Source organism: Ixodes scapularis, unplaced genomic scaffold, assembly GCF_016920785.2.
Source record: "Ixodes scapularis isolate PalLabHiFi unplaced genomic scaffold, ASM1692078v2 PGA_scaffold13__105_contigs__length_92229423, whole genome shotgun sequence".
In the NCBI taxonomy this organism is placed as follows: Eukaryota; Metazoa; Arthropoda; class Arachnida; order Ixodida; family Ixodidae; genus Ixodes; species Ixodes scapularis.
This window is the reverse complement of record NW_024609839.1, coordinates 16,138,306-16,161,780: the sequence shown is the minus strand read 5'-3', so window position 1 is coordinate 16,161,780 and position 23,475 is coordinate 16,138,306. Positions and strand designations below refer to the sequence as shown.

The window sequence follows — 23,475 nt, the reverse complement described above, 5'->3', positions numbered from 1 at the left end:
TAAGGCAGCAAGTGTTGTCGATGACATTAAAGCCATGTCCATGAAACTTGAATCTCACCTTATTTCACTCCCCTTTACTCATATATGTTATTGTGTCCTTGAAAGTAGTATATTTCCCTATCAATTAAAATGGCGAAAGTTTCAACAATCATTAAGAGCGGCTCAAAACATTATAATATTCAAGAAAAAAAAGCTTTGATGGTATCCATGGACAACTGAAATAGAATATATTTGTATTATAGCTTTTAGCAGTGTTTGACACTATTACTGTGTTTGTTTTACATGTTGTGATTTTTTTTCGTTTTGTTATTGAATCATTTTTAAATGTATGATATTCTGCTCGCCGGTCGATAGAGGTCAAATGAAATATTGCGATATTCTATTCACTTAGCGCACCGGGCCCTCCTCAGACCATTCGGTCTTTTGTCTTGGTACCGCACACAATTTTTAATGTTTGCCGCATTAAATAACGACCAAAAATAAAATAAAAAAACTAAATAGAAAGCACAGCCCCGTTTTACAGCGATAGCTGGTATGGACACCTCCCACTACTGGAAATTAGGTACGTTTTTGATGTTAAAGATGTAGTTGTAGTTATCGTTGCTGATTTTTAGGATATCATCATCATTATTCATTAAACCTTGAAGGTCCTTAAGGGCATTACACAAGGTAGGGGCACAAGCTGGAGAACGCTTATATAAAGCAAGGAAGCAGGAAAAATGAACACTCAACGACATCTACACTCTAAAAAAAAGGAGTAGTACTTCCTCCCTTAAAGGACGAACTCGCGTGTCTCATATACTGCTATATCAAAGGAGGAAATTTCCTCCTACAAAACGTGGAGGAAATTTACTCCCCTTAGGAGGGCGGAAAGTTGCCACCTATTTTTGCTTCTTGAGGAAAAGTTAGTCCCCTAAGAAGGGAGGAAAATTGCCACCTTTTTTATCTCAATGAAGGAAACTTCTTCCTATCGTGTAATTAATATGGCTTCTACCAGATGGCGCTCAAACCGGCAAAAAAAAAAAGAAGCGCTAATTTGTTTTTAATTTCCCCCGACTCTTGAACGCTGTATGGTATACACATACATCACTGAGCACGCAGAATACATAGAACAAAAGTAGAACACACCCTCACACAACAGCAACAACGCAGCCGACACCAGACCCCCACCCCTCTCTACGGACGCCAAATTCGCACTATCTCTATATATGGCAGTCCTTTTTTGAATCCGACTTGGCCGGTGACTGCCATCATTTGTCGCATCAAAATGGAGAGGTGGAGTAAATATTACTCGTACTTAATACACTATTTGAAATGTCTACACGTGGCTTGCACATGACGTCATTTCCGATGCCCTCCAGAGAAAAGGGGAAGAGGGAGCTCCCCTCTTATCAAGATCCTCCTTTGTGCCTCCCGGAGTTGCACAGGCGTCGCCATTCTCCTCCCAGAAGATTATAGAAGGTTAACCTGTCACTCAAAATTCTTACAAAGCAGCTTCCGCCTCCTTCTTTTACTTGGTGTTCAAAAGTATGCGATATGACGTCAGTGCAAGGAGCCTATTGGAATGACCCCCATCTCTTTAATTCAGCACCCTGACCAAAGCAAATGTAGATCATTAAGCTAATTAACTAAAATTTGATGATTCTCTTTCTAATAAGTTTGATTAATCATGTTGGCAATGCAGCGTGGAGGCTGAGCATTGCAATGAAGCTATTGTTTGATTGCGGTGTTCAGTGCCAGTGTACTTTATTTTCAGTCTTGGTAGGGTAATGATTCATTGTAATTGTTGCACAAGTATTTCAGTGGATTTTTCAAACAAACAATATTACTAGTTCTAACACCACTACAACCTCGCTCGCTTCCCGACATGAGAAGAACCGAGCGATAATAGACTAAATCCTCCGCGTAAATAAAAAAATGCAACGTTCTTTTGTTTTGTTTTTCTTTTTTTGTTTTTGCAAGTTCGTTATTTGATATGTAGCAGGAGGTGCAACGCAGCACAAGCTAAAAAAGCAGCGGTGAACCGTCGGCTGTGGTGATTCATCCCTTCCTTCAAGTGGGACGCAGGCGCTCGTCGCAACGCAGTGCTGGCTCTTTTCGACTGGATATGCTGTTCTGCTTAACACAGAACTGAAATAAACGCCGCACGGATTATCTTTCACTATATATAGTACGTACGCTTTTTTTCAAGAGTATACGTTTCTCATCGGAGGTGACGGGTGTGGGGACGTAGAGACGGGCCGACTCAAATAAAGGAGCGATCTTAACAGCTACGTGATCATACAAAGAAAAAAATCAGAAGAATTTATTTTTTATGCGCCCTACTTGTCAATAAACTTAAAGCGAATAGGCAGGCGAGCTGCCTGAGGATGTATTACTATGTCGACTGGTCTTGTAGCAAGTAAGGCGACGGAAGTGGTCGTACTTGCCATGCCAGTGATAAGCCGCCACCTATACTTATCGGAGCTGCAAGGTTTCATCCACCATGAACAAGCGCGATCTCGAAGCGGCCACATATGGCGTGATTCTCACGAGACACACGCCGCGCTACGCGCCGCGCTTTATTTTTGTTTTGTTTTTTGTTGCTAAACTAGTGTACCTCCGCTAGCCTCCGCAGCTCCACTTTTTGTTTCCTAGCACCGGGCAGGATCAGTAGTGCGATTGCTCTAGGTGATGGTAACCAAGCCCTGATGTTGCCGTCACCGCCATTGAACATGTTCGCGGCGGCAGTGGCGGTTCGAACGTCACTGCTGCCGGAAGCATGGGGGAGGAATTTGCGTCCCTTTTTCAAGCGCCACCAGGTGGCGCTGCATCTAAATCAGTGAAATGGAGGAACGGGGGCGATTTCCTCCCTTCCCTTGTTGGCAGGGAGCAACATCGCTTTTTCCTCCATTTCTCCTCCCTTTTTTAGAGTGTAAAAAAAAAAAAAACAGCTAATTAAACAGAGCCAAATACTCAAATAAAACATTTCTACAATCACCAATTGAATTTTCTTTTATTGCAACTACAAATGGGCGCTTAGTAGGAATATGAATATGTGTTATGATCTGTTTGGGTCACGATACTGTTAGGCGGGTTATTCCAGTGCGTCGTTGTTAATCGCAAGGTGGAGTTAAGAAACGAGGCCGATGAAGTGAAAATCGGACGGACTTTACAGACGTTATCAATGCAAGGATGTATGCGGGTGTGTGGGAATAACAATGAAGTTCTGATGTGTTCCTTATGATAAAAAATCTTAGAGAAAAAATACAGGCGTGATAATACTCTCCTAGATAAGAACCGATCAAGGTTAGATTTAAGTAGTAGCGAAGCAATGTCGGCGTCTCGCGAGTAATCTAAAAATATAAATCTGATCGGTACGATTTTTAACGCCTCTATGTTTGTTATGAATGAATATTGCCAAGGAGACCAGATGAATGACGCGTGTTCAAGTTGTCATCTTACGAGTGTAGTGTAGGCTAGTTGTTTTACTGATGATGAATTCTAGATATAGATTCCGTCGGAAACAACCAATACAGCGGTTAGCGTTAGACAGGACCTGTGTCATATGCGTGTATCATGGAAGGCCGCCAGAGAAGTGAAAACCAGAAAACTGGTAAGGTGGACACGGCAATCACCTAGCTGAAACGATAAGTAACCAATGACAGCATTTTTTTGTAATAATAATACTCCCTGGAGACCGAAAATAAGGGGGGAAAGGACAAGCACAAATCTCCTAGCACAGCTAGGTGACCGGGGCGCGACTGAAAAAATCCTAGGTGGCGCAAGTAACCGCCTAATCAGAACGGAATCAATGATATTCGTTTTCCACCATGCAGATATAAGCCATCTGTGTCTCTAGCCATGTAGTGAATGGAAGCGCTTAAACTGGAAGCCGAGACCAACTTCAGAGCAGCCGCTATGTGCGCCACAGTCAAGTGAGCCGCTGGGCCAATGGGACTGGCCAGTCACTACGTTTACTATATCACTCTATGGGGGAACTTGTGCCAAGAACAAAAGAAATGACAAACATCGAGAAAGCAGCAGCGAGAGTCGACGGCGGCAGCAGCGAGCGCCTGTAGAGAACGATCGATATATAACCGTTGAAAGAAGGTTTACACCATTAGCGAAAATTAATATCTCCAATGATGTCCAGGTGTATTTTTTTTTGTATTCTAGGTTCGTTTTATTTTCAATACGTTAAAAGTACCTGGAAAATACACCGTTCAGTTTCTCACTTCTTATTAAAACTATATTGCTGAAAGTACGTTGATAATGTATTACAAAAATACTCAAAGTAAACTTAGAATAAACCGGGATGTTTGCATATTATGCTTGTATATGTTTAATAAGAATTTCAAATGTATTTTTTTTAAATATTATGTTAACCCGCAGAATAATAAAATATATTTATAAAATATATTGAAAATACACTTACAAGATAGATTTTTTTAATATAAATTGAGGACTCTTCAAACATATCAATTGAATAAATGCCGTACAAATACAACAAAATAAACTAAAATATATTCTTCTAAACGGACGATAATGCCTATAAAACACACTCGCAATATATTGAAATTGAGAGTTGTTTCAAAGTAACTGATACGAATAATAATACATAAGTATTTGGCGATAATCTTAATAGACGTTAAAGGGGTACTCCGGCGATTTTTGCGCTACCTCAACTAACTATGTTTTCTGACTCCCCGGGCGTTACCCTTTCCGGTGTGCTATTTAGTTTCGCGAAATTTATAATAGTTATTGTGTAATCGTCAAATGAAAATGATGCAAAAACCAACATTCAAATATACCCGCACCTTTCAGTGCCGTGACGTCAGTGGAAGGCAAGCTTGCCAGTCGAGCGCGCAGTCTTAAAAATAGAATATGCCAATCATTTATTCCGTTCTGGAGCGCGGGGACTGGAGCGAGGTTCCAAAGCATTCATTTGACACCATGAAACTGCTTCGAATCAGTTGGAAACAAATTCTACAGTCCAAAGAGTGAACCCCTGCACTTCCACTGACGTCACTTTTTCGTTGTTGCCAGTAGAGACTTTCAGTATGAAAAACACGGTGAGGACCAAAATTGTAAATTCAATAACTTCGTGAAAGAAAATTATTTTGACCTAATATTTCGAATACTATTTTGGCGATGTTGTTTGGCGAGTTCAGGGAAATTTCAAGCAAATCGGGGACCATGAAGAAATCGCCGGAGTACCCCTTTAAATTTCGTTTTTCAGGTGCATAGAAATACGAAGAATACACGAAGTAGGCTTCTACGAAACCTGACTTGTGAGAATAGGGTAAAAGTGGAGCAAGAAGTTTTCATTCTTTATCTACAGATTTTGTTCTCAATCCCCACGTTTGGAGAAGAAAAAAATGCATACTTTTTTTCACCGGTTGGCCACACAGTAACAGGAGGCCAGCTGGTAGCCGCTCTACCATCGACCCCGTGAGTCTTTACGTTTTTAACCGTAAAACATCTAAATCCTAACTGAAGAGTTCCTTGAGAAAAGCTTACAACAACGTTTTTCGATCGTTTGTGTAGCTTTTCAAGCTTTGAGGTGCATGGTTCTATCGTGAAGTGGTGACCGACTGAACGTGACTGCCATCTGCCCGCCACTGGCGGCCAGTTGTAGTCTAGTCTGTCAGCAGAAAAAGAGCCTAATCTTCGCCGAAGAGCTTCTGGAAGTCCTAATGAATGCACGAGTAAGACGCACGGTATACGTTTCCCGGCTGTTTGCATGCCTCTTCAAGCTCCGAGGAGCTGATTCCTATCATGATGCGGCTGCGAAACCAACATGGAGGCCATCTTCCCGCCCACCTGGCCAACTTTAGCAGAACCTTTCGTTGAACATTGTGGTGCCGGTTACCTTCGTGAATCTGCAGGCCTTCGCGGAATGACCGGATGACGACCAGAAGATTACAATGCAAAAAACTTGATGCCGAGACCAACCACCTTTGTTTGCTGCCCTCGCCAGAGCTGGACGCTAATCCGCCTCCATCGGGTAAGATTCTCAGGTAACGGCCGCCAGCCGAAAGCACAAGGCAAGCAGTATTGTTTTTTCGAAAATCGATTTTAGATAATCGAGTTTGTTTTTAATATTTGCGGGCATGTGCGTCCAGGTCCCAGAAGTTGTGTGAGGGCAAATTATTTTTTCTTTCTACCTTTATGGACATCGGCCACAAGTACCGTTTCTTCTATTGTTTCTATTTATTTTTCGTCATACATGTAAATGTTGTGTGTAGCAAGTGCGTGTCCTTTTTTTTTAGCGTACAAGTACATTTTTAGTGATATGAAGATAGTGTTGTGTAAATATAAGGCTCTGTATATAAAAGAAACCCGAGGAGAATCAGGAATACAGTTTACCACAGTTCCATTTTATCTGACCAGCACCCTGGGAGTGTTCTCTGGTTTAGTTTCAATAGACAGTTTTAGCGGACCGTACGCTATAGCTTTGCGTGCGCGAAGAAACTGCGGGCCGGGAGTTCGCAGGTGTAGAACGCATTAGAAGGGCTAGCGCATTGCGTACGCAAACTACACTAGGAGTTTTGCGTTGCGGGCTAGCGGGCTTTGCGGGAATCTCTCAAGAGATCTCAGACCCAGCTAGAGCTCAAGTTTCAACATGGCGGTTACCAAGACTGGCACAGCAAAAACGAAGTGGTGTTCGCGAAATTCAGCGTCACATTAAATTGGGTGGTGTTCAGCTCGGCAATTGTTTCTGTGACCTCCGCAGTCGAGTCAGACCGCTGTGCTGCTGAAGGATAGAAAAAAAAATTCACAGCTCGCAATGTGCGTGGACTTTGCGATCAGCTCAACGCTAAGACTCTTCGCGCAGTTCATCGCCGACGGACGAACGACTATTAAGAATCGCCCAAGCTGTCGCTGCGCAGTGGACGTCGGTAGGTCATTTGTTTCTTCCCGCAGTAGCCTTGATAAAAGGTGCCGTTTGCACGGGAAGATCGACGGAGGCTCCGTGATTGAATTTAGCTACGCAATCACGCTCGCCTCCACACCCCGTAGGAAAGCACTCGTGACGAGGCAGCTGCGGCTTGGTTTAATTTGAAATAAATGGTATGAAACCGCTTTTATTTTCGATATTTTTTTTCGAGCAGCATGGTGGCGCTATAGGCACGCAAAATTCTACGGACCTGGCAAATTTAACTAAAATCACGCCAGGTGTTCACGCGGTAACGTAAATCACAATTAAAATCAATCCGAGCAGGTCGTCTTTATCGTACGTTATTGGCAACGTACGTGACCGAAAGCGTCGCTGTGGTCGGCATTCCATGATTGGCTGACAGCTGACTATGAGTTAAGCAAAGGTTTTCTCATCGCCAGAAATAAGAGTAATATAAGAACTTCGATTTCGACGCTGTTGGTAGTGTTGGTTTCAGAGGGCAGTGATCTTAAGCTTTCACCATGCTCATTACAAACGCCATTGAACTTGTTCGCAAGGTAATGACGTCATGAGAGGGAACCTTAGGAGGGCGCCACAAAACATCTCGCCGCAAATACCATTACGAATTGCGTACGTAAGCGCCTGCAAGGCCATACCAAAACTGTCTAATGTGTGAGCACTTTTTTATGTTTTGGCTGTACTATATGGCGTGCAGATTTAAGTTTGTGGAGGAATATTCACTAGCATTATTTAAGAAATGTGTAAAACGAATTAATATTAAGTTGCTGAGATGCATTTTAGTGCAATTGAAAAATACATTTTAGATATATATTTGAACGTACCTGAAGTTTACTTCTAGTTCGGCTATATTAGATTTTAATGCATTGAAAATATATTTTTGCCATACTTTAAACATTTTAAAATTATATCTAAAAAAATATTTGAAAAAAAAAGAGTTCATTTGAAATGCACAACAGAGTGCGAAAAAATACGTGTATTAATTGCGTGTGACATATAATTGAGCTATAGTATGTGTTTCGTTGGGGGTCTCCTTTTTCTACAGGCACACACATGCCTGTATTGCTAGCGGTTGATGCTTCAACGCAAGAATCCAACCATTAATGGCACTTTCTCATCCATCTGCAACAGCTAAGAATGTCGAGTTTGCTGTTCGCCATTACCTGCGCCTTCGCTTGTTTATTATGCACTATAACGAATCAGCGTATGTGACCCCAGTGCACAAAACGGAACCCGAGATGTATGTTACCAACTAGGGACCAATTTCTTTAACATTCATATCTTGCAAAATACTCCAGCATATCTTACATAGCCAGGCAATGCAGCATCTAAGTCTTAACATTTCCTTCTGGGGTCCCAACACGGGTTTAGGAAGGGTTATTACTGCACTGCACAACAGATCGAGGTTCACGGTCTTGTTATGTCAATCGAGAGAGGGAGAGAGGGGTGGGGGGGGGGGGGGGGGGGGGGCAGGTTGTCTGTTTACTTCGTGACTGCAGAAAAGCGTTTGGCACTTTATCGCATTTGTTTTTACTTCGGAAATTAGAAAGTCTAAAAATAGACACTACCCTCGAAAAATTTATAATATCTTATTGCGTCGTCGCGTCAACAATGTGTTGTTTTAAATTTTGAAACGTCACACATTGTTAAAGCGGTTTTATGGCCATTATCGTTCGTACTATTTAACAATGATAATCTTACTGATGTTACCTACCAACTAAGGTTGCTTGAGGATGATTCTGCGGTTTCTAAATGTATAAAAAATGAGGGCGGCTCTGGGCAACCGCAGGCTGATCTAGATACAATTGAACACTGGTGCAGTGGGTGGGGAATGTTGCTGAATGTAAAAAATTATAGGCTCATGTCAGTTTCTTTCCTAAGAAAATAATGCAAACTAATCACTATCTGAACATAGAGTTGGTAGCGAATAAGAATAAAGTAAAATATATTGGAAACACCTTGTCATCTGACTGCTCGTGGGGTGCGGAGATTGATGATGTTACAGCGTGGGTGAGTCGAGCACTGAGCTTTCTTGAACGAAACTTGAAACATGCTACACAAAAATTAAAGAGCTTGCGTACCTCACCTATGTGCCTCAGTCATATATTATGCGTGCACTGCGCGGAACCCTACTTAGAAGAATCATGTTGATGGCCTAGGAAAGAATACAAAGCAAGCTTTGTTTTTATACCAGTGTGACCGTTACCCAGGCGTACCTAATATGAAGCATTCACTAGGTTCTTATTCAGAAGAGTTCCGACGGAAAACCTTCCGTTGAAAGTTCATACATAATTTGGCACGACTGTTATTATTAGCTCATATTTCCTTCTTAAAAAAAAACGCGAGTACAGGATTAGGACTGAGCTGCGCAGAAAGTCGTTTGTGTCAGGATTGTGAAAGACTGGAACGCATTGGATAAAACAATATTCTATGCTGCAAAGGTAGAAATATTTTTTTTCCAATATTGTTTGCCCCTTGCAATAATTCCTTAACATGCTCTGCAAAAGTTTCATGAATAAAGAATAAACAACGGCATTGGTATTTTGGAAGTAGACGATTGGTTATATAACAAAAGGTTTTGGAACAGCAGCTTGATATAGTAGATATGGCATATGCAATATTTTTGCACAAAAATATGACAACAAATACCATTTACGTGCATTCTTACTTCCACGTTTTGTGTAGTCCGACCGGTGTATCATATTCCCCCCAAACATACGTCATCATGTTGTCGTCTCTATATTTTGCTCCTTTTTCACCCTATTATGCCCCGTCTCCCCGGCTCTTTGTTAAGGTACAACGGCCAACCGGAACTGACAGCAGAATACTCCGCTGATCCACTCGTTTGTACTCGGAAGTCGTACGATAACTGCTCGTGGAGATTGGAGAGTTCGAGGAACAGGCAGACCGAAACCGGAACTTCTCTTTGGCTGTGCTTCCTTCTCTTAACTTTTGTATACCAACAAGACCCACCTTTGGAGGCGAGATTGATAACAGATCACAAACACACTCCCGGTTCCGAAGGACGGATATCATTTGCTACGAAGCGGCGTCGGTTCGGCAAACCTATCTAACACAAGTCGTTCTGTGTCGGACAGCGGGACCATCGCATAGAACTAAGCTCCACCTACAGACTCCATATGTTGTGTATACCTTGTCGTACAGTCGTTTGACACACACGTGCTTTACTCAAAGTTACGTTAAACACCCGCCTAAACAAAAACGAAACATTTTAAATGCATCGTTAGGACTTGTATTTCATAGAATAAACTTTCTTATACAAAAATAGTTTAGCTCAGTATTTAAGCCGTGAGACCCATTTGAGCAATGCAGGCTTCTATCTTGAAGTCGACGTCTCGAAATAGGCCTCTCGTACGAGTCCATGATGCAACGATATTTTCTCTTCGGACATTTCGCCGGAACGGGCCGCAGTCCTCGTTGGAGGCATTCGTCGATGTTACACTATGTTTTGTGTGCTGCAGGACCGTGTTCATCCTGTAGTTCGTCCACTGACTCGTGGTTTAAGATGATGAGTTGGGCTGTAATTAATTGTTTCATCCTTAAAAGTTTGGGACAAAACGGCACTCCCGCCAGTAGTATTGGTCTTTTCTTAGAATTCCGGCAATCATTAGAAACCAGGACAAGGCGATGCTCGAAGAATTGGTTCGCCAACGCCACGAATGGAGAAAATATCGTAAGGGTGCAGGCCAGCTAGTGGAAATGAACCATGTTGAATTAACCTGAGACTGGGGTAGAGAGGAAATATCAAAACTCAAAATAGATAGAACGACGTCTTAAACTCAGCTCAAAGCTGAGTTGAGACGTCGCCCTGTCTATTTTATGTCTCTTTTACGTTTTCATGTTTCCTCTCTACCCCATGCAGTCTCACGTTAATTCAACAGGGCAATGAATGGCTTCGACGGATACGCCGGAAAAATGTTGGCTGAAAAGCTTTGTACCAACTAAGGGGGTGTTGACTGCACTTCGTGTCAGTTGAACACCTTTTTCGCAATTGACTAGGACAACTAAAGCAGTCGAGATTATATTCTTAAAAAAACTAGTAGTATTCGCTACATAAGAGCTAGTAAGGCTTGTCAGAGATGTTCCTAGGTACCTAGTAACCGTATGTAGTAACCGTCAAGCTAGTAACAGTTACTAGGTCAAAAAGCTAGTAGCTGCTACTAGCCTCAAAGTAGAACCCCTGTAGTTTAGTACCTACAACTAGTAACTCGCGCTGCCTACCGACAGAAGACCGAAAACCCGGCGAGTCACGTAATTTCCGGTGAACAGTTGTGGTGCATTAGCTCGGCTATGCCAGGATATTCGTAGCGTGAGGTTATGCGCACAAAATAAGAAGCGCTATCAAGCGGCTCCGGTGCAGGGTCAGACTTGGCTACTGCGCAACGGAGGCGCACAGCTGGGCACGCGGCGGCGCCAGTGCGTCTGCCGCGGCTATGACGTCACTCCTCTAGAATGCGCAGACCGCCGAGGCGGGCGCGGCGGCGGCGGAGCGCGCGGCGGTGGCGGCTCCGGCGCGCCAGCTGTGCGCCGTGTGACGTCACTGCTCCTCGCGCATGCGCAGCACAGAGCACGGCCCATTATGCGAGCCACGCGAAACTGATCAACCTCGGCAAATGTAGCTCACGCTACAAAAATAATGCGTGTGGTTACGCCATTTACCACCAGATGGCAGGCGCAACAAATTTTAAAACTGGAAATGAGAAATGCAAATGGCGCTAGCTACCGTCCAATTAAAAGAACAGAAAAAGAAACCGATTATATATATTTTATTTCAACGCTTTCACATTTGCAAGTTGATACACATCTTGTACACAAACATTTCCATCACACATTTGATACAGTGTATTCTTCACTGACCATATACAAATACGACGAACGCGCACGACACGCTTATTCTAATCACTCTAATTACTAGCTCCCTTGACTACCCATGAATCTTTTAAAATCACGATTTGAGTGCACAAGCTTGTCGTCGTGTATCACCACGTCAGTGAATAATTTTGCAAACATAATGTTTTTTTTCGCACCAATATCCTTCTCAAGAAAGCTTTCAAACCATTCAAGGATTCCATCTCTTAGTAGAAAACAAAGTTAAACCCAACAATTATTTGCGACAGTAGATACAACAAACTCCCCCAACGGATCTCAGCACCTATGTCTTCGCTTCTACGCTTAAAAGCCGCGAACCAGCTTTGTCGTCGCTTAGCCCTTTGATGCCCAAACTACTTTCTCGATGAATGAATAATTGAGACTTTCTGGGCTATTTCAAAACAAGTAAAAAACAATTTCCAACAAAAAATTAAACAGTGGCTTTAATGGTTACGCTTTGTTGAATGTTGCTCTTGAGCTACATTGTGAATTCGCGACCACTACTTACAGTGAAATGCCATGAAGCAGTTTCTGCTGGGGATCAGGTAAAGATGCATGTTGTACTTGCTGCAGTAGAAGAAACCGAGTCCTTTTGAGCAGCACCTGCAGCGCTGCCCTTTTTTTTTAATGACTGGCCAGTGCTGAGCACCGTCGTACCGCACATCGTCCACCGGCTTTGCATTCTTGGATGCTCTGCGTTTTTATATGTCGATGCTTTGTGTTCTAAACGAGACTACCGTTTTTGTTTTTTGGCATTTCTCAACCCAAGCACCTCAGCCACATTCATTCTGAAGCTTTTCAGCAAACGTGGCTTCCAGGCGTCTGTCGCCTACCAAGGACGCTTGTAGAGAAACCACGCATTCACGAAAAAACGGTTAAACTGCAGGCGAGCTGGAGTAGGTTATACACGATGACTGAAACCTGAGACAGTGGTTTGACTAACGGAAACTCAGGAAGAAGACGGACAGACAACATCTCAAGAGGTTGTCCGTCCCTTTTTTTTCCAACTTTAGCAGTTTCAGTTTTTGAAACCCCAGTCTCACGTTTCAATCATCACGTATAACTGGCATTCACGATGGAGACATAAATGGTCCAGTAGAAGGTCCTGATATACCACCTCCGTGACTTGTGGTCAGTGCGATATAGCTCGATGCGCATATCTGCGAGGTCGACATCTTCCATTGAGTCGTTGTACTCTCTTACTGCAATTGGTCATGTCACTTCTATTTTTTTTTCTTTGTTGCACAAGCGCGTGCATGCGTCATTAGGCTGAACGCCAGAATAACTTGACACCAACTGGACATATCTATTGTCGGGCCACTTGATGACTTGAACCATACTTTCAGCATCTAGTTTGGAGTCCGCGGTACCCCTACCTTGACTTCCTACCTCAGAGTCCACTGCCAAGGGGCCTTTTTTCTGTTCGGTCTGACCTGACAGTTCCCACTGATACGTAGTCCTTTTTTTAGATGGTGGACCAGACGCAAACTGGAAATTCTATTGTCGAAGAAGACTTTGTGGTTTATACCTTGTGGCAGGTTTCTGACAAGACCAAAATTATATCCACAGATATCCCTAATCCATGGTTCGTTTCAGTGCCTTTACCTTCATAAATGACAAAATCGTGCATTATGCCGGACGAACTTGCCCCTGTGAACCCATTGTAGCCCCATTTCTGTGGCTTCGCTTTGATGTACTGCTTCATCTGGCTGCGGCCCTTGAAATATATGATTTGCTCATCGATGCTTTGTTTTTCTTCTGGTAGTACCAGTTTTAGGTTCTGCCGAAGTGCGTCTTTAATGGCACGGACTTTAAAAAGCTTGTCATGTCCTCTGTTTCCTTTTGATTTCTCCTGCCAGATTTTGTTCACGTGTGAAAAGCGATGAATCTCATCAAACCTATTCCGGCTCATCAGGTCTGCGACAGGTGCATATCTCGTCCCACCCCGCCAGAACATTCTGAAATGTGGCATTTTTATAACACCGCAGACCACAAGGATGGACAAGCTCTCCCTCATCTCTTCGTCAGTAACACCCAAACTATTGCCAGACTGTTGCACACTGTAGAGGTTGTTTCAATGTGAGTCTTGCGCACATTATTTCATCAAGATACTTCGCAAAGTACTCATACGGAGTGGGAAACTCTTCAAAAGGGGGGGGGGGGGGGGGGTGGCAGTGACCGCTTCAAAGCATGATCAGTGAACACAATGCCATCTCGTATGCATTTTCTAGAATCCTTTTTTGTTGTGCCGTCCGGGCTTGGGGAGGAACTGGCGGCTTTGTTGATAGTAGGGACCTTTAGCGAACCGTTTCCGTGCTTCACGTACCGCACTACCAAAGCTTTTGAATCATGCCTTTAAGCACGCGCCTCGCGGTCACGGTACCACCCGCGCGCGCTCTTAAAAGCATGCTTTAAAGGCTCCGGTAGTGCGGTACGCGGAGCACGGCGACGGTTTGCTAAAGGTCCGTAGTGTCTCTGATGGCCTGTGCGGTAAGCACGCTCGCTCTTGAGCATTCAGAGAGGTATCAATGTTCCTCACGACTTCCAATGGGCAGAGATCAATGAAATGAAGGTTAACCGCAGGGACATAGTCAGGGTCACTGCGATCACTGTAATGTACATATCAGAAATATCCCCATCAGGCAAAAAGATTAGCTCTTGAATTCTTTCTTCAGTGAGGTGTTAATTTCTTTTGGTATCACTCATCTGAACAGTAAAAATATATTACACCTATAATGTTATTCGAACATTTATGTAAATGAGAATGCAAATCATACAATATTCAAAGATTGCACTGAATATCCATACTCTATAATACAATATAAGAACATACATCGAGGTAAGACTAAACCACGAATATTTGAACCAATAGTGACGCGAACACTCAATGTAGCTGCAGAGCTACAAAGGTTTGTGTTCAACTTAGAGCTCACAAAACCAGACAAAAACCAATATAGTCTTTAATGCACGTTTTCCATTATGAGTTGAGATTATATTCAGACGCTTATTTCTCTCGAAAGATTTTTGGATAATTTTATATTTAGGATAGTACTTACAATGGCGGAGCATTAAAAAGCACATGGCTGCCGACGCAAGCGAATTGTGGCATGGAATTAAATCAAGGAGCGTGCTGCCATCTAGATTGTAGGTGGCGAAACAAAAGTTGTTGCATGGGAGCTACAATGGGCATTCGCGGTTACCGGCGTCTTAGGGTGTAGAAAAAAATGCTTTCGAGTGTTGCTCTTGAGCTACCGTGGGTGTCAAGGGGTTGGGTTAATCAAGAATTAAAACAAATGGGGTCTCCGTTGGCGAGAGATTGCTTTATTGACGTCACCTGGGACGAAAGAAGGCTGTAATTGACGGTGAGTACGACGGCAGCTTAACCCCTTTCGGCCCCCCCCCCCCCCTTAGCGCGTCAGAAATGCATGCAAAATTGATACCGCAGGCAGCTCGCATCTGTGTAGTCCACTGACGAATGCTCGCGTATCCGAGGAAGATTTAAGCTAATTCAAAAAGACTCTTACAATTTCGAAACATTTTTTTTATTTGTCCTAAAGCTAGATAGGCTACTTACGACGCAGATCAATGGTCGTGACAGTGCACTGTCATGACCGAATACAGCTCAATCAGAATTGTTCAACTACCGAACACACACAGACCGTGAAGACGTTCTCAGTATCAAGTAGGAGATAGTGCCACTAAACAATCTACGCTTCAGAGTAACGACCCTTACCCATCTTGTGGCTTAAAATCATGGTTGCCCGTTACCTGTAGCTTTATCAGAAATCACACGAAACACTTTTTCGCCCTCTACAAATGTTTTAAAGAGTTCGGGAAAGAGCAAACTAATATAACATCAGCTTCATAAAACCGAATCTAATGCTAAGGAAGTCGCTCTTTTTAATCATGACGATCGGCAGTTGCGTCTGCTCTGCTCAAGCGCCAAAATGGCGGCGCCCACAACAATATCGGGGAACCTAGTGCCGATACTCTAAGCGTTGCTGATTTAGTGTCTCTAGTGGCCACGAAGCAGCGAAGTTTCTTGGGCTGCAAAACCCAATCCGGTGACGAGCGACACCGGCTCGTTGGAACTATCCTCGGAGCAGTCTGAGTCCGCGCACACACTCGCCAAGTCGAATGTACGAAAGTTAACTATTCACTTCTAGAAGGGACCACGGGAACAGCACATGACTCAAAGCAAAAAAGGCTGGTTTGAATCACAGAAATCAGCGGCTAGCAAACTCCTGCTGGTCCTATGGATGGATTGACGCTAACGGCTGTACCCTTTTTATCGGGCGTTAGCTTGCGCCACCTTGCCCAGAAATTAAAAACCAAAAGTATGGTTTATTTTTTTCGCCACTTTGTTTACCCTCTGCAAATTCGTAACTATCACCAGGTGGTGTAGGATATCACTAGGATGACCTTTGGGGAATCGGGCAAAAAAATAAAAACTTCACCCAACCTGTTTGTCCTACAGTGTTGCCAAGAGTCTCTTGTGAAAGAGAAATTTATATACTAAAGAATAGAAGAATAAAAAAATAGAGCTTTCTTTTCTTTGTTAACGTTTTTAGCACGTTCTGCATGGCTATTTTCATCCAAGCTAAAACCAAAATAAAAAAAATTTAACGCTCCCAAACGAATGCAAACGAGAAGGAAAGTCAGAAGCCGCATGGCTATTGCATTTACAATAGATTCTGCGCTCGCGGCTGCGCGGGCTTCTACGACGAGCTGAAACGGAGACTCCGATCGTTATAAAGTCAGCTCCTACCCTTAAACATGCCCTCTCCTAGAATATTGGATGCTACTACTGTGTGTGGATGCCTCCCCCTTCGTTCCGAAACAGTAAGTGTGTCGCAAACGCTGGCCATCGGGGATGCAGCAGACGCCGCCATCTTGTCCGCGCCTTTGGGTAGTAAATAGCTAGTAAAAGGGAGTTACGGTCATAAAAAGATAGTAAAGGCTGCATTTACTAACATTTTACTACCCATCGCGCATTTAAGGTAGAATACCGTTTATAAATGCAGTAACGGTCAGAAAAAGGTAGTAACTGCCGCAGTTACTAGCTTTTTTTTAAGAATTTAATTGTGGGGCAGCTCCAGCCTTTATTTGTTTAGCCAGTCAAAACTTTGGAGGACCGGTTAAAGTGCTGACAAGTTTTGCATCATGTACCCCACAAATTTCACTTAAAGAAAGCGCCTCTAATTTTGTTGTCGCTCACCGCAAATGATTAGCAGACAAGGCATGTTTTGCCGTCCGACGGCACGTCTGCAAGGCGTTCAAATGCCGAATGACGTCACTCCACGCGCGCATTCAAGTGCCATCCGAGGATGTAAAACAAAAGTCACACTTATTATGACCTGCTTTCCATTGGCTGCTCACCACCTATTTGTTTTATGATTAAGCGTGAGCGAGACAAACGCCAGTGGAGAGTGCGGCGTTGCGACGTTGCGCCAAGGCACTGATGGCAGACGACAATGTTAGTTTCAATTCGGAGGATAACCGAAAGTGACGTCGGATGCAAGAAACCTATAAAGACGCCTTTTCAAATCGCTGTTAATACCCTTCATACACGGGCACAGTTTACTGCAGTTGCGCTAAGGCACATTTAGCGCACAGTACTTGCGGACAACATTCTGCGGCTATGCAGTCAAAGCTATAAGCGAACGTGCGCTTCAGCATCTTCAGCACCCTTCAAAACAGTAAACGCGCGCTCTTCACTTCTTCTGAAGTGGCTGACCAAGGGTATAGTGCGGTAACTGTGGTGCCGCGTACCAGAAGCTCAATTTGAGTATAAGGGCTGTTAAAGGAAAACCGAACCGAAATTTGTACTTCGCCAAATAAGGCGCCGGACCGTTGAATGGGGCGCTACGATCTCCTTAACATTTCATACATCGATATCTCAAACGGCTGGCTGTATTTTTCGAAAACGGCCCGAGCAAGCAAGGACTGCGATGTCACTATCCTCCTGGAACAGTTGAGAACGAGGGGAAGTGGTCTCGCGCCTCTTCTCGTCGCTTCGGTTCAGCAACTTGACGGGACAAGGCCAGGAGAAGAGCAAATGAAAAGCGTGACGTCACGTCTCGTCGATCTTGTCAGCCGGGTTTCAATCGCGCATTTCTTTTCTATAAATATGACCATCCGTCAGAGATATCGCTGTATGAGTGGTGTTTTGGGTGGCTCTGCAGCGTCCCGCCTATCGCTCAAGTCTTGTTTTATGAGCTCAAAATTTCGGCTCAGTATCCCTTTAAGGGTGCCTATGTAACAGGGGCATAAATCAAGATCAATTCTCGTAACTTAAATATTGCGCACGTTTGTACTTTTTACGGGGAAAGTTTACTCTGTGACATATCTTTCTAACCAAGGACTTCATTTTTGTTTCATTAGTTTAGTGAACTTTCATCTTCCTTGTCTGCATGCGCATGCGTAAAACGTGGTTTATGTTGGCTTTGCGGGTAGAAACCGAGAAAGAGAAGGTTAGAGAAGAGCGCGCCGGGAAGCCAAGGAGCCAAACTCTGACTGGAAGAATTAGTGAGTAGACTCAAACCTCGCTGCCCTTGTCTCTACCCACTGTCTGAACACGTTCGAACGCGAACGCCGAAAGCCACACAGCAGCGTTCGGCGTTCGAGCACATTCAAAGAGTGAGCAGAGACAAAGGCAGCTAGCTTCGCGCCTACTCACCAATCATTCCAGATAGAGTTCGACTGCCTGCCTTCCCCGTGCGCTCTTGTCTCCTCATCTAGCTGTCTTAGTTTATCCCCGAATATTTTGTTTCACAATAAGTCTAGACGCAGCCGACGCCACGAACTAATGGAACCGATCATACAACGTCAAATGCGCGCTGACACGGTGTTCGTCATGTTTTGTACGTGTTCTAGCTTCACTGAATTAACCATGTACAAGAAAGGCCCTGTGACCTGTACTATATAGCCAGCAGGCAACAGCCAGATGGCGCCAGTAGAGTGTGAGCCCAAGGTTATACCCTGCTTCGTTGTAACTTTGCAAAGGGTGAAGATAAGCCGCACATTGAGTGCGACGGCTTCGATACGCTCAACGTACTCGAGCGCAACGCACACCATTTGGAGCACGACGCAGCAAAAAGCCTAATACTTTTTCGCAGTAAAAGTGCACTTAGATGATTCGTAGTCACGTTTCGTTTGGCCCGCTAGGGTCATAGCTTCCGCCGTACTGGCATGTTATGCTATCATGGCTTCACTTCTCGGCCTTTTGTGTATTTCTTGCTTCAGACACTAGGCAAAGCTGCGCAACCAGAGTGATAGCTTACGTTTGAGCAATGCCGCCGCCACTCCCAGGCATACCCAGTATTCCTTGCTTCAGTCGCCAGTGAGCGCCAAACCAAACAGCATTGCAGGTTGCGTACTGACACTTCGATTGGTCCCATCAGCTTGTAGCGTCGGCTGCGCCACGAGGAAAGCTCACCAGAAACGAAGGATAGAGTCGCTCAGCTTGACGCGGCTATTGCGGCCTTGATCGAATTATGTGGTGTGTTTCGTTCAGCTTGTCTTCCATGAAACTCGATGTTTATCCTAAAAAAAGGCCTGTGAACCGAGTTCTTTAAGTGATCTACCTTGATCGAGCGCGGGGCGAGAAAGGAAACGAGGGTAACGTTAGCATTCGGGACGGATTCATATTCAATCGGTGCCTCACGGATTTAACATGAGCCTCAGCCGAATGCTGGCGAAATCGCTCGTCTACGTCAGCCAAGAGCTGCGTCAGTAAAAACAAACTAGTGATGTTTTTGTGTCCATGGGTGTATTTCTCAACTTAACTGCTCGTGGCTCGACGATTAGTTCGCAACTTTAGCGTGGCTACATTTGAGAGTGCTTTCAAAGACTCGATTGGGGTCTGTAGGCCACGCTGGCAATACCACATGCGAGAGGGAGGTGTGGTGCCTGGAGGGCCAGAATGCAACAACCGCACGGAAGCGCGGCTGAAACGTGACTCATCGCTTTAATCTTTAGTAAAGAAGAGGATGTAGAGAGAGAAAAAAGTGTAAAGAAGGCGAAGTGAACGGAAATTTCATTAACTAAAGTATACATTTTCTCCCCTGCCATTTTAAGAAAGTAATTGGAAGAAAAGCAAAGCCCGAAGGAAGTAATTAAACAGGTTAAAAATTACGAGGAAGGATAGAGGAAAAGTATCGGGGAATGATTGACACAAAAAATATAAATTAATAAGAGACAAGGAAATGTTTATATACACCCTTAGTAACCATTTTAAGGCGAATGCCTTACTCGTCGTATTGAACGAAAAATCGGAGTAACTGGACCTGAATAATGAAAGCCGTTTACAACTCTCTGTAACGCCGAATTAGAGCGCTGCTCTTGAGGAGGAGGAGAGAAGAGTATTGAGGGGAAGGTATACCCTCCTCCAATTTCCTCACCTCCTCAATCTGTGTGCTATTACTTCATCCAAGCGGCGTCGCCGTCGCCTCATGAGGGTCACGTGACCTCACGGGCGTCAAATGACGCCACCAGGGTCACGTGACCTCACGGGAATTGTGTGACCCCTGTGAGGTAACGTTACGATGACGATGACGTCATCGTAATCCTGATGACGGCACCAGCGACGTCACGTGTGACATCATCGATATGGCGTCATGGTCGCTGATGACGTCATCAGTGACGTCTCGGATGATGTCATCATCACTGGTGACGTTATCAGTGGCGATGCCGATGACGATGTGGATGCCGATGACGTAATCAGTGACGATGAGAATCCAGATAGCGATGACGTCATCAGTGACGTCACTGAAAACGTCATCAGTGGTGATGACGATGACAATGCGGATGCCGATGACGTCATCAGTGACGTCACGCGTCCTATATTGCACCGCGCGGTTACGCCGACGACGATGGCGACGCCGACGGCGTCGCCGCTTAAGCCGGAAACGGTCGCCTAAGAGCTGCGCTCTAAAATGCAATTCAGCAGAACGCGCCACTCAATCATATGCTCAATAACACCCCTCGTCCTTGCGGTCGTCCTAGAAGTGGTCCTAGACCTCAAGGACGACCTCACTTGTCAGAGTACGTGAAAAACAAGCGGTGTTGTGACCGAAAGCTGGCCATACAATGCGTCATCAAGCGTAATCAGCGTGATGTGATCAAGCATCATTATATGTCATTACCGTGTTCTTACCGCCGGAGCGCGGTGTGCAAAAGGTGCGCTTCGGACTTCATCTCTGCTCGTTGTGTGTTTCACTTCGTGCGATGTACTGTCAGGCTACCTCGGCTACTTCTACGGCAAATACCCCACGACCTCCTTAAAGACCGACAGCCAGTTCGCGCTTTCCACTTTTCCCCCGCTTGCACCTCTCCCCCTTCTACCCTCTCCACCTTTGCCTGTTTCCTCTTCCCTTGATGAGGTAAGATCTTCTGCACTGCAGAATCTTGAGTCTGGTCGTCGGCCTTTAAGTGTCCTCCCCTGGGCGTCGCCTTCGACATCGTTGTACGCGTCGTCTTCTATCCATCGTTCTCGACGTCGTTCTTGACGTCGTTCTAGAGGTCGTCTTAGACGAAGTCCTCTAAGCGTCGTTTTTGACGTCGTCCAAACGTTCGTCCTAAAGACGTCCCAGGGGTCGTCCTACAAGTCGTCCTAGACGTCGTCCTTGACTGGTTGCGCCTTCCTATACGTTAGGTGTCTTAAGTGTACTCGTGTAATTTTTTTCATCTTGAAACAGTCGCCAAATCGCACTGGTGGTCGTCTTCCCCGCAGCGGTCGATCAGGTAGAGGTAGGAATCCCTCCGAACCAATAAAGGTTCGGAGGGCGATGCCGGTCGAGGAGCCGATTTCGACAGTCGTCCATTTGGTGATGGATATTGGAGGAACAAATAGTGACCATGTCGTTTGCTGGCGATGCTCTGCCCTGCTAGCCCGATAGTGCAGATGAGGTTGCCAGCGGCGATGGTCGTATGACCTTAGGCTACGCTTTACTGTTTGTACCGGTATTCACAGGTGCAAACCTGAGAAAGCCTGTTCTGGAACTGCCGCTAGCTTCGTGGTATTCCATACCCTTCCATGTTCTAGCCCAAAATGTCCAGTGGCCCGCACGCTCCACAAACCGAAGAGGACTGCTGAAGGCAGAGGATTCTTTCTTAATTGATCCAGACTTCTTGGCATGGACCAGCTGTCTGACCTTGAACTTTGGTGTATGTTTTTGTTTCGTTTTGATGTTGTGGAACTCCTCGGCGAGGTCGCTGCGCTTCCTCGAAGGAATTGCGAAGAAACTCTGATGATGAGAGACCAAAGATGTTGAACCACGTTCAGAACTTGCGATCATAAACTAGCTGACAAAGAAGGAGCCCTGTTGTCGCATGTGGTGCACATCTATATATGCCTAGGTAATCAAATAAAGCAGATGTTATCTGCTATTTCTTTCTTGATGCACATTGAAGTGTTCTATTAAAACTTTCCACTTGCCCGTTAGCTTGCGGTAGTGCACCGAAATTAGATGGTGCTTAATTTAAGGAAAACCTAAAAAGTCTTTGAATTGTTTAGAAATTAATCGAGGACCATTGTCGGAAGCTAGCCTCTCTGGGAAGCTTTCTCTGGAGAATACCAAGAGAAAGAGTTTTGTGAATTTTTAAGCAATGAACAGAATTGCGCTTCTGGACACTTTGAAAAATAATCGAACACGGTTAGAGCGCAGCGGCACGATTGTTCTGCACACACAAAAGGACCCACGATGTCGATTCCTACCTTCGACTGCGGTCGAGCAGGGAAAGATACTGGTTGGAACGAAGTGGCAAATTTCTTGGCGCTTTTCTGGGCCGCTTGACAAATGTCAGAATCCTGAATGACATGCTCAATTTGGACGTTCATTTTCGGCCACCAGTACAGCTCTCGGAGACTCCTACAAGTTTTGACGATCCCGGAGTGCCCCGTGCGCCTTGGCATTGAGAACGCCTTGCAGCTCTTGTGGAATCAAGAACCGCTCATCCCACAAACGAATGCCGTCATTACCGCCAAGGCCATCCTTTAGGTCGTAGAAAGGGATTCGCTCGGAAGACAAGTTCGGTCTTGAAGGCCACGTTGATGTGACGCATGCCATGACAGCAGACAAGGCTGAGTCGTTGGCTGTGGTTTCTTGAAGGTGAAGCTTGGTTATACATTCGTTCTGCGATGTTATGAAGGAAATTATTTCCTCGTGAAATCCGGTACCGTCTTTATGCTCAGGCTGGGGAAGGCGAGAGAGCGCATCGGCGGCTTGATCGTCAGCTCCGCGCTGAAATTCATGTTAAAAGTTGTAGCGAAGAAGGCGAGTCGACCATCTTGTAATTCGGAGGGGTGGATGGCCTTTAGTCCGTGTTGCTAGTAGCGTCAATAAGGCTTGATGATCAGTCTGACGGCTGTAAAAAAGGCCCCACAGGTAGCTTTCCCAGCGCTCACACGCCCACAGGCACGCCAGTGGTTTCTTTCACTCACCGAATACTTTATCTCTGCCGCTGTCGGTATCAGAGAGGCAAAAGCGATGGTCTGAACTTCATTCCCATTGCACCGCTGGAGCACGGCATCAAGCATGTATCGCAGTCGAATCAATGGATACAATGATGGGAAGGCTGGGGTCAAAAATATTCAAAACCCATACTGAAGATAACATTGCTTCGAGTTTCTTGAAGCTTGAAGCTTTGAGTTTCTTGAAGCTTTGATATCCCAAACAAATGTA

At 44.8% G+C, this 23,475-nt stretch overlaps 1 pseudogene; it reads left to right on the top strand.

The window, feature by feature from the left end:
• The window catches only part of LOC121835515, a 92,405-nt pseudogene extending 78,531 nt beyond the window's left edge, over positions 1-13,874 (top strand).
• Positions 13,875-23,475: the final 9,601 nt, after the last annotated feature.